General features: G+C 42.8%; 1 long non-coding RNA gene across 3 annotated transcripts in view; it reads right to left on the bottom strand.

Annotated features, from left to right (window-relative positions):
- LOC125615215 overlaps positions 1-11,296 on the bottom strand; it is a 284,873-nt gene that overhangs the window by 71,177 nt on the left and 202,400 nt on the right. For 2 of the 3 annotated variants that reach the window (XR_007345745.1, XR_007345748.1), the window contains exon 6: positions 327-419. The exons of the other annotated variant lie outside the window; for it this stretch is intronic. This is a non-coding gene — a long non-coding RNA (uncharacterized LOC125615215). The remainder of the gene's footprint in view (positions 1-326; positions 420-11,296) is intronic. 3 annotated transcript variants of the gene reach the window in all.

Raw genomic sequence — 11,296 nt, forward strand, 5'->3', positions numbered from 1 at the left:
ACATTTGAGACCTGCCTGTCACTTGTTTGGGGAAGAATGAATGAGAGATGCTTGTTCAAATATAAGGTTCCTAGACAACAGCTTCCAGTGACAAGCCTCCCTTATTTATACCCAAAAATGAAGCATAAAAGCATACGACTGAAGAGATGCCATACATTTGAAACTTTTTCTTTGTATTGTGGGGCTCTAAGAAGTAGATGACTTCAATTTTCTAATAGACATCTACAAGGTATTGATCATGTCAAAGTTCTCATGGCATATAGAAGGCCCAAAGAAGAAAGCCTCCCAACCCCCAGCATGGCTTATTTCTATTCCCTCATTTTTACCTAGATTTTCTCCTGGGAATGTTGTCCCACGGTCTCCAAGAATCGGTTCTCCAAATCCACACATTCCCACATGAAGGATGCTGCTGAGAATCCCTGCCACACACATAAAGGAAGAGAACCAGAATGTGTCAGACTTTCCAACAGTCAGTCTGTCCTCCATGGGAAGGCTAAGACTGACCTCCATGGCAAAAATAATAGCTGTATTTTAAGATTAGAGTTGGAGGAAAGGGAGAGAGAGAGAGCTATGATTCTGAACCTTCAACTCTTCAACAACTGGCACAAAATACTCAGTGCTGTCAAAAGCACAAAAAACACCTATGCAAGGCACACCCCCCCATCTCTGGTAAGGGCTTTTAAGGAGAGGAGGCCCCACTGGGCAGATGGCCCCAGGCTCACAGTGCTGGTTTGGCCCTTCCTCAGGGAAGACTCAACCTAATTAAAAGAACTTCAAGTGGATCCATTCTTCACTTTTGACTCCCTCAAACCAGTACCTTTGTAACCCAAATCACAAAATGCTCAACATACATGATGGCCCTGGGCATTTGGCTGAACTCAGTCCTTAGCTGGTGAGCTAGCTGGAAGCAGGTCAGGTGAATTCTTCCCCAAGGCGTACATCCTGACTTTTTAAGCTCTCCCATATTTCTTGAATGTTCTGCTCATGGTTTCTTACCTTTATCACCGTACGGGCTACATTCTTTTCAAAGATTATATATTTTGTGCTCATTGTCTGAGGTCCTGTCTTCCAAGTGGTCTATTCTGTTGGTGATGCTTTCAATTGAAATTTTAATTTGGTTCATTGTTTCCTTCATTTCAAGGATTTCTATTTGGTTTTTCTTTAGAACCTCTATCTCCCTATTGAAATAATCTTTTGCTCCCTATATTTGCTCTCTTATATTATCCTTTAATACACAGAACATTTTAATTATGTACATCCTGAATTCCTTCTCTGTAATTTCTTCTGCTGTGCTGGTCATGGATTCTAATAATGTGGTATCTTGATTTGTTTGGGGCACTTTCTTCCCTTGTCTTTTCATGTTGCTCTGTGGATCTGAGACATTGCTGTTTTTACCCTATAGGCTTATAGCACCCCTGTAGGGTTCCAATACCTGTCCTTTGAGGGGAAGGACAATGTTAACAGATTCCCAATATAAACAAAATACCATCTAAAAACAAATAGTTGTTATTAAGATGTTTACAGTGTGGTCACAATGTACAGAAATAGTAAACTCAATTATTATCTACAATATAATCAGTAGGTGTGTAAAGGGTTACAGTTTCTGATGGTGGACAAAGAACCAGGGGTAGGTGTAGGAAGATATACTGAGGAGGTAGGAGATGAGGATATTGAGTTATTATATCTTAGAAAGTGTTGAAGAGAAATCTAAAGAAGAAGGTTAGTAGCAGGAGAATAGAGAGGTAGAAATTTGGGGAAGACAAGTAAGTGGGAAGACAGTAGAGTACACAAAACACATATATATTAAGAAAATAAAAAATGTTAAAATAGTAAAAATTGGAGAGAAAAAAAGAGAAAACAACAACAACAATCAAAGAATATACAACACAACTGTAATATACTATTCAGTCATCTCAGTCCTCAATATCCTAATTCATGCAAAATACTTGGTTTCACATATGTTGGAGATGTGAGGGCGGGAGAATAAAGAGGGAGAAGAAAGAAAAAAATCTCAAAGGAAGAAACAAGGATTGTTTTGGTTGGAGATCAGTGTCTTTCCTGCTTCCCTTCTCATTCAGTAGGTGAAGTTGTCTGTTCTTAGTTAGTGTCTCCACACTCAACATGGGATAGGAAAGTTGGTCTTGGGTGCAGGGCACCTGGAGATGGGGTATGGCACCCACTGGTCCCTTGGGAGACTGCACCTCAAGGATCTCCTTTGGGGTCTGCTCCTATGATGTGGGCGCTGGGTCTTATCTCCTCATCTTGCCTGTAGACCTCACAGTTCCTGCCCTCTAGATCAGTCTCTAAGTGTATCTCCTTCACCCTCTCCCTTTCTATTTGCTAATCAGGAACCTTTCTCTCCAGAGGTCTTGTGTGTTGCACTCTGGTGGAGGCACACCTGTCACAGAGGGCTGTTTTGAACTGGGCAGTCACTCTGCTGAGTTAGCAGCTTCTGAGGATTGGGGGGAATTAGAAAACTATGGGTACCTGGCTATCTGGTGTTCCAAACTGGTAGCTGTCATGACTAAAGATGGTGATGGAGGTGACCCAATATGGAGTCAGCTGCTTTCAGCAATGGGGTGTTGGGTCGGGTGGGGGGAGCCAGGCAATGTCGTTGTGCGTTCAGAGATGAGCTCTGGCATGCAGTGTTGTGGCTGTCAGCTTTCTTCAGGGCCTGTGATGTCCCCAGGTGCAAGCAGACTCCTGGAGTGGGGGACTATGGCAGTAGCTGCGGAGGACCAAGATGGAGGCAACCAGGGGAGCCCCGTGTTGGTAGATGGGGGCCCACACATGAGTGGTGGCCGGAGTTCCTGCACATGGGTAGCAGCTGAGTGTCCTTCATGGAGCGGTGGCGCCTGGGAATTCTGTGCAGGTGCTGATGCTGGTGGTCCTGCTAAGGCACCCATGAGACCTGCGTGGGCGAGGAGTCAGGAGTCACTTCCTAATGCTGAGGCACAGTGGCTGTGATTCCTGCGCAGGATCAGCTGTGGAGGGGTCCTCTATCACTCTTAGCAAAGCAGTATTCCCACTAGTTGAAACCCAGGTCACAGAGGGACACAGGGTGCTACCTCCCTCTGGCCCGACATCTTGGATCCCTGACTTAAGTTCTGGTTCTGCCTGTTCTATTCTGAAAAGAGACTGAACAGGGAGGGAAAAAAAAAAGTGACTTCCCTCCTGAGCCTTAAACAGCTGGTCCAAGAAAATCCCTGCATTCTTTCCTTCTGCTCCACATTAGGTTGTGCTTGCAGGTCACCAGCTGGGGAGCCTCTTTCCCAGCAAGATGCTGCCCCAGGCCCACCTTACCACAACTTCTAGAAAGAAAGCCATATGGACTTTCTCTCAAAATAATCCAATTAGGAAGAGGAAGATGACAACAGGAGGAAGAAAGCACAAAAATTCGACTAAAAGAAAGACTGCAAAAGGATATTCTCCTAGGCAACAAGAATTTTTATCTCCTTTCCTTCTCCCCTCCCTCAAAATCCTTCTCTTCTGAATCAAATCAGTGGTCATCAAATCAATAAAACCCAGGGTCAGCAGTGGAAATTTTATCATCTCTAGGGGCTAGGATATGATTCCAGAGTGCACAAGGGCCACATTATGCATTGGTGGCTGCAGGAGAACTTGAATGGCGCCATCTAGAGCACAGAAGCTACCAGAAACAGTGCCAGGGAAGAGAAACTTGGGGTCCCTGCAAATCTACTGTCTAGGAACTTATTGTCAAATGTGGTTTATGTTATTATTCAAATCGTTACTCACATGCTTTGGATGTCCTTCTCAAGACTACTATGGCTTAAAACTACTATGGCTGGGAAAGCAAGAATTACAGTTTCAAATGCACCAGCCACATTCATTGGTCTAGATGGAATCCTTTGACTTAAAGCCCCAGCAGTGCCAAGGAAAATGCTCAGGACTGTGAACTATGTGTCACTCCCTTTGGACAGCTTCAGAATCTTCACCTCATCAATGCAATGCAGGATACCCACTGAAGTTATCTCTACATCAAGGGAATTTAGACTCAGCATCATGATGTCTCTGTTCAATCTGCTCCTAGCAGTTGGCACCATTGAAGGAAGTCCTTCCCAATTCCTGCTAGTGGATTTACATTTTCCATCTATTCCCAATTATTCTTGCCACTCTTTTTTGCCCTGTGGCCTGATGGAGAGCAGCCTTGAGACATGCAACCCATTAGCCATTGGGGATATACTAAAATTTGTCTTGGCTTTAATTCTATTCCAAATTTGAGAGCCCTTTTGTATGTTGGCAAGTTCTGAGTCACCTGTTATGAGTCTCAAATTTGGAATCCCATTGTAGAAAAATAACTCCTTTTTAGTTCAGATAGAATTCTTCCAACTGGGCCAGTGTCTAATTAGGATTATTTTGATTATGCCCAAATGGAACAAAATTTATCCCAAGTCAACATTTACACCCATTTAAGCAAAATGCCTAAGTGTTGGGGGTTCACTAAACTTTAATAACAGCTCAAGGGCTATTTTTGTTTGTTTGTTTTCTATGTGCTCCAGGAGTCTTCCTCTGAGATTTCTCCAAGTTGCCCCACTCTTATAAAAATGTGTGCTGGTTTGGTGGCCAATGGAATCAACATTAAGAGACAGTTTTGTTGTTGTTTTGGTACTGGGGATTGAACCCAGGGTGCTTTATCACTGAGCTACAACCCCAGTTACTTTTTAATTTTTATTTTGTAGTTTGAGACAGAGTCTCACTAAGTTGTTTAGGGTTGTGTTAAATGGCTTAGGCTTGTGACCATCCTGCCTCAGCCTCCCATGCTGCTGGGATTACAGGTGTGTGCCACCTTGCCTGGCTAAGAGACAGTTTTTGAAAGTGCCTTCAAGATATTTAACACTTTTTCAAAATAACCCACAGATATCCCACTCTATGGTACTCTATTATTTAGAACAAAAAACAGCCCAAAACCAATCCCCTCCCTGTGGGCTGTCAGAGTTCACCCTGAGATTTGACATTCTTTTTGACATTCCATTTTTAAGCTAAAGGACTTCCGCAAAGTTTTTCAGGTGATCTGTTCAGCCAAATGGAATATATTAGTCAGCTTTTCATCCCTATGACAAATACCTGAGAAAAACCATTAAAAAGAGGAAAGATTTCTTTTGGCTCTCAGTTTCAGAGAGTTCAGTTCATAGTTGGCTGGCTCCATTGCTATGGGCCTGTGGTGGGGTAGAGCCTCACGGCAGAGAGAGCATAGTGGAACCCAGCCGCCCATCCCATAGCAGCTGAGAATAAGAGAAAGACAGAGGAAGAGGCTAGGTATAGTCCCCAAGGACCCATTCCCTCCAACTAGGGTCCTCCTCCTACAGTTTCTACCACTTTCCAATAATCCATTCAGCTATGAATCCCTCAATGGATTAATCCATTGATGAGGTCAGAGCCCTCATGTTCCATTCACTTCTCCAAATCCCCACCTCTGAACATTGCTGCACTAGAGAACAAGCTTTTATCACAGGAGCCTTAAGGGGGACATTCCATATCCAAACCATCACACAGAAGATTACTTTTAGAATCCTTTCTTATTAAGCTACAGCTTAAAGCTTTTCTCCTAACAAAGCTCCTCCGTGGAGACCGGAGGAAGGTCTGCCTTATCCATTCCTCTACCCTCATTCCCTTGCACAATGTCCAATGTACAGTAAGTGCTTGATAAGCATTGCCGGGTTACAGTAATGAGCCAAATCAAATGAGCCAGTCAACATCGAATCAGACCACATCATCAAATTTTAGCCCATATAACATGGTTCACATGTCTGTAAAGAACAAGAGTCTTTTCTTCCCAAGGCCTTTTCTAAAGATGTAAATCAGCCCCTACTTAGCAAAGACTCATTCTCTGTGATCTAAAGATGTGACAAGAATATCACTGCGAATGTTTACCTCCCAACTAGAAGAATCAACCCAATATCTTTCCTTCCCTATATCTTAGAATTTTAAGTTCCAAACATGGGCTCTGGAGCCAGACTCTCTGTTCAGAGCTTGACTTTGCTACTTATTAGCCATCACCTTGGACATATCTCCCAAGTTTCATCTTAGTTTACATCTGTAAAATGGAGTAATAATGGTTTATAATTTAGAGGGCTGTTGTGAGAAGCATTCGCTGTGCAAAGTGTTTAACACAGTAGGTGGCACCATTACATACTCAATAAATAATAGCTGTTATTATTATTATCATTATATAACTCTGGCTCAATTTAGTAAAAATAATGTTCATCTCAAAGGGCTGTCAGAGTTCTTATGTTTTCTTTGAAAGGTAATAAAAAATATCACATTACCTGCACCACTTTTTCCTCCCCCCAAAGAAAACCCATAATAGTTTCCTTCTGATATTGATACTTGCAAATTATTCCGATTTACCACTTCTGCTTTAGCTATTGTCCTTATGAGCTAAATGAAGCTTCTTGAGGCTATAGTATCATTCAGAAGTACACAAATTCTTTACTTCTTTGGAGATGCTTCATGGACTCTGCCCCCCTTTGGTATCTACATCTGAGTTTAGACTCCAAGGAGATAAGCTCAGTCTGAACCAGAGAAAGAGGGAGCCAGCTTGAGCAGGCTGATAATAGAAAAAGAGCCCTCGGTGGTTGACAGAATCACTCAGGGTGCTAGTTCTGGACCCTGATGTATCCCTTTCTAGGATGCCAAGTCCAATCCAACCTAAATTTTCTTTAGGATTTCTGCAGCTTTTGAAAAGAGACCATTGACACAGATTAATTCTAATTGAGGTTAAGAGCCTTTATGGTCTTGACTCCCAGGGTTTTGCCAGCATATGGTGAGAAGTTGAACTGGACTAAATTCTCAAACAAGGGATCAATTTCAGGTCCAGCCTTAGCTGGACCTTAGTTAAAGATAGGATCAGGCCTCTTGGTCCTGCCAAACTAGAAAGAGAGATGAAAACAACTGTGTTTTAAGAAAGCTAATCTGCTATGTCTTTTTTGAGGTGGACTGGAAAAAAGAGTGGACCTAGAGCTGAGGAGACCCTTCTAGAAAGGAAACAAATAGCCCACACCATGTGGAGTCAATGAAAATGAAAGGCTAGATGAAAGATAAATGACATGCTGGCTGGCCAGCTGGATATGGGGCCAGGGAGAAGGAAGAGCTCAGAAACCCCAAGGGTTTAATCCTGAATGATTTGAGGAATCCCATGAGTGGGACAAGAGCTTAATGATGTGGGAGCTGAATGGTCAGCTGCCGAGTTTGAAGACATCACCCTGTACATAGATGTAGGCAAGCAGTAAGTACATGGGATCTGGAGGTACAGAAAACAGGGCTGTAAGCTCAGGTCTTGGAGTGACTCACATCCATTGTGAAGTTGTGGGAATGGGTATATTCTCCCAGGGAAAGGATGAGAGAGAAAAGAGCCTGAAGCTGCCATCCCAAACTGAGAAAGCTACTTGACGGGGCAAAGGAAGAATGAGGAAGAGAAAGAGAATAAAAAGTCTAAGAAGGAAGAGGTATTAGAGTTCTTCAGAGAAACTGGACCAGTAAAATGTGTGTATATATATATAAAGATAAAGATTTATTTTTAAGGAATTGTTTTATACAATTATGGAGGCTAGCTGATGTTACTGTTCAAGTCTGAAGGCGGTTTGCTGCAGAATTCCCCCTTGTGCAGGGGAAGTCAGATATCACTCTATTAAGATCTTCAGCAAGCTGAGAGCAACGGCGCATGCCTGTATACCAGTGGCTGGGAGACTGAATTAGGAGGATCACAAGTTCAAAGCCAGCCCCAGTAAAATTGAGGCACTGAGCAACTCAGTGAGACCTTGTCTCTAAATAAAATACAAAATAGGACTGGAGATGTGGCTCAGTGGTCAAGTGCCCCTGAGTTCAATCCCTGGTATATCCCCACTCCCCACCCCCCCAAAAAATACCTACACCAGATTGGATAAGGCCCTCCCATATTAGGGAGGGCAGACTGCTTTATTCAAAATCCATCAGTTAAAATATTAAACTCAATTTAAAAAAACTCCCTCTTACAGCAACATCCAGAAAAATATTTGGTCAAATGTCTGGACACATGGCCCAGCCAGGCTCAAACATAAAATGAAATTAACTATCATAGAGGATGTGACTTATTTCCAAGGAGTCCAAAGGTAAGTGACGATGCTCAAACATGAGCTATCTGAGAGCCAGAGGTTTCTAAGGAAAAGTTCACTGGACCTACATCTGGGGATCATTGGTAACCATGTTTCTCCTCCTATTCAGTATAAAATACTTGAGAGTATGAGTTTGGGATAGAAAAAAAAAAAATCTGGACGCCCATCCTGACTCCGTTGTTGTTCACTGTGACCCTGTACAAGTGGCTTTTCCTTCCTGGGTCTCAGTTTTTCTTTTTTCAGCCTTTGATTTTGATGCAGCACTTCTTAGAAAACTTTTAGTGAGAGCAAGAGTCAATGAATCTCATCATCCTCTTCCCCCAAGCAGTGCTGAGGCAGATGGGAGGGAGCAGATGTGCACACTCATGCTACACAGGGCAGGTATAAATTCTAGCTCGTACATCTTACTCAGGATTCTCTGACAGTCAACATGGCTTTTCATGTTTCCTTCAGTCCAGCGGAACAGGGGTTAATAAATTTGTCCAAAGAAACAAAATGAAAAACTCAAATCCAATTAAAAAGATCTCAGAAACAAGTCAGGCATAAAGAGTATTCCAGAAGCTCTACAATTGAATTTTTTCATTGACAAATGATCCTGCCATTGCTGTAGATAGAGTAACATATCTAATTCCTATAATTCTATATCCTTAAATGAAGCCTGCAGGAGAGGCCCTGATGGAAAGGAAGATCAATGGGACTGAAAGGAACATATTCTACTTCAATCCCCCTCTGTGAATTCAGTTTCTCACCAGGTACTCCAATGGTTCCACACCTCTTTTCTATCCCTGTTTGAAGTCAGTTCTTGATGATCCAACCCTAAAGATCATGAAGTCAATAGTTCACAAACACCTAACTTAGCAAAGGCCTCAAACTTCTCCTCTAAGAAAACCTCTTCCTCTTTGGAATTTTTTACTTTTATGTTCTCCATCCAGAAGAGAAGGAAATAAACAGGGCAATGACCAGAGAGAGAAAAGGTGGAGAGAGAGCGGAAAGGACCCAGAGTCCACCAACAGGAGAACCTGCTTCATATTATAAGTGCCTACCATGCTCGCTTTGTGTTGAAGTCAGACTTGATTAAGTTCTTCCAAATAAGTACCAACCTGGAAATCGATCAGTTGGTAGTAGTGTCTGTGGCCTGCCATGTGACAGAGACTACGCTACACACTGTGGAATGCTGGTGTGAAGAGAAGACAGAGTCCTGGGAACATTGTTCTCTGTGGTACCTTGGGCAAATTACTTATTCTCTCCCTGTGACTCAGTTTTATTATCTGTAAAATGGAGATAATACACTCTATCTCAGAGATTGTGATGAAGAGCCTAGAAAAAGAGGTCTCCCCCTTCTAGCTTTCCCATCCTCCAGCCTCTCACCATCCGATGAACACGTGCTCTGTTTACCAGCTCTAAAAATCCTTAGGTCAAAAGGGTGAGTGGACATGCATGGCCTGGGATCTGATCCCCAGGCTTCAGTCAAGATTCACCAACTGCTGTTTCCACTGCCCCACCTCCAGGGCCCTCCCCTCAGCAGGCACCCCAGAGGGTCGAGGTTGGTAACCTGTAAAATGGCCCAGACCTTCCTCTCCACAGGGACAGAGACTTTCCAGGCAGCAGTTATACAGTGGTGGCTGGCTAAGACTTGGAGTTGCTGTGCCAAATGTGACTTCATGGGGACATTATTACAGATGAGCAGTTAAGGAGAGGACTGTGACTCAGGTCCTGTCTCCTTCCCGGACCACTTTTCTCTCCTGCTGTCACTGTATGTTTTAGTCAGCTTTTTTGCTGCTGTGACCAAAGGACCTGACAAGAACTATTTTAGAGGAGGAAAACTTTATTTGAGGGCTCATGGTTTCAGAGGTCTCAGTCCATAGACAGCGGGCTCCATTCCTTGGGGCTCAAGGTGAGGAAGAATATCATGGTGGAAGGGTGTGGTAGAGGGAAGTGGCCAAAGACATCACAGGGAGAGACTTCACTTGCCAGATACAAAGTATATACCCCAAAGTCACACCCCCAATGACCCACCCCCTCCAGCCACACCCTACCTGCCTTTAGTTTCCACTCAGTTAATCCCACCAGGGGCTCAACTTACTCATTGGGTTAAGGCTTTCTTAACCCAGTCATTTCACCTCTGAATGCTGTTGAATTGTCTCATACATGAGCTTTTGGGGGAAACCTAATATCTAAGCCATAACACTATGCCCACCAGCTTTGTGCAGGTGTAAACTGACGCATCTTGCCTCAGTTGCCACCTGCCACCTGGAGTCTTGCTCCAAAGAGAAGAACTGCTTGAACCATTGGGCTGCTATCATAGACCTCAGACACCAGCCCAGTTGCCTAGTTACTCCTGTTGTCACACCTTGTCCCCCAGAGTCACTGACCTTGAGTGATGAGATTGGTTTGGATGGTCTCATTTCAGGGACCCTCTCCTGAGTCCCCCCATCCATTTCCCCAATTCACTCACAGCTGAGCATGCCAGGACTGGGATAGTAACACTTCTGACCAGGGAATGTATTACACTTTTGAGAACTCTGTATTACTAAGGGGATACATACACACACATGAAAACTTCTAATGAAAAGACCTGAGGTGTTTTTAAAATATATATATATATTTTTATTGTTAAATTATAATTTTACAAAGGAGTCACATTCTTTATGCCATATTTGTGCACACACTTATGGTAATTTGATCAACCTTTTTTTCTAGTATCATCTTGAATATGACTTTTTTCCAATTTTTTAAATTTTAAATTTATTTATTTATTTTAATTTGTTATACATGACAGCAGAATGCATTTTAATTCATAATACACATATAGAGCACAACTTTTCATGTCTCTGGTTATACACAAAGTAGAGCCACACCATTTGTGTCTTCATACATGTACTTAGGGTAATGATGTCCTTCTCATTCCACCATCTTTCCTACCCCCTGCCCCCTCATTTCCCCTCCCTTCCCTTTGCCCTATCTAAAGTTCTTTCATTCCTCTCATCCTTTCTCACCTCCAACCCCCATTATGGATCAGCTTCCACATATCAGAGAAAATATTTGGCCTTTGGTTTTTTGGGATTGGCTAACTTCACTTAGCATAATATTCTCCAACTCCATACATTTACCTGCAAATCCCATTATTTTATTCTCTTTTAATGCTGAATAATATTCCATTGTGTGTGTATGTGTGTATATATATA

The sequence above is a fragment of the Marmota marmota genome, unplaced genomic scaffold, assembly GCF_001458135.2.
Source record: "Marmota marmota marmota unplaced genomic scaffold, marMar, whole genome shotgun sequence".
Classification (NCBI taxonomy): Eukaryota; Metazoa; Chordata; class Mammalia; order Rodentia; family Sciuridae; genus Marmota; species Marmota marmota.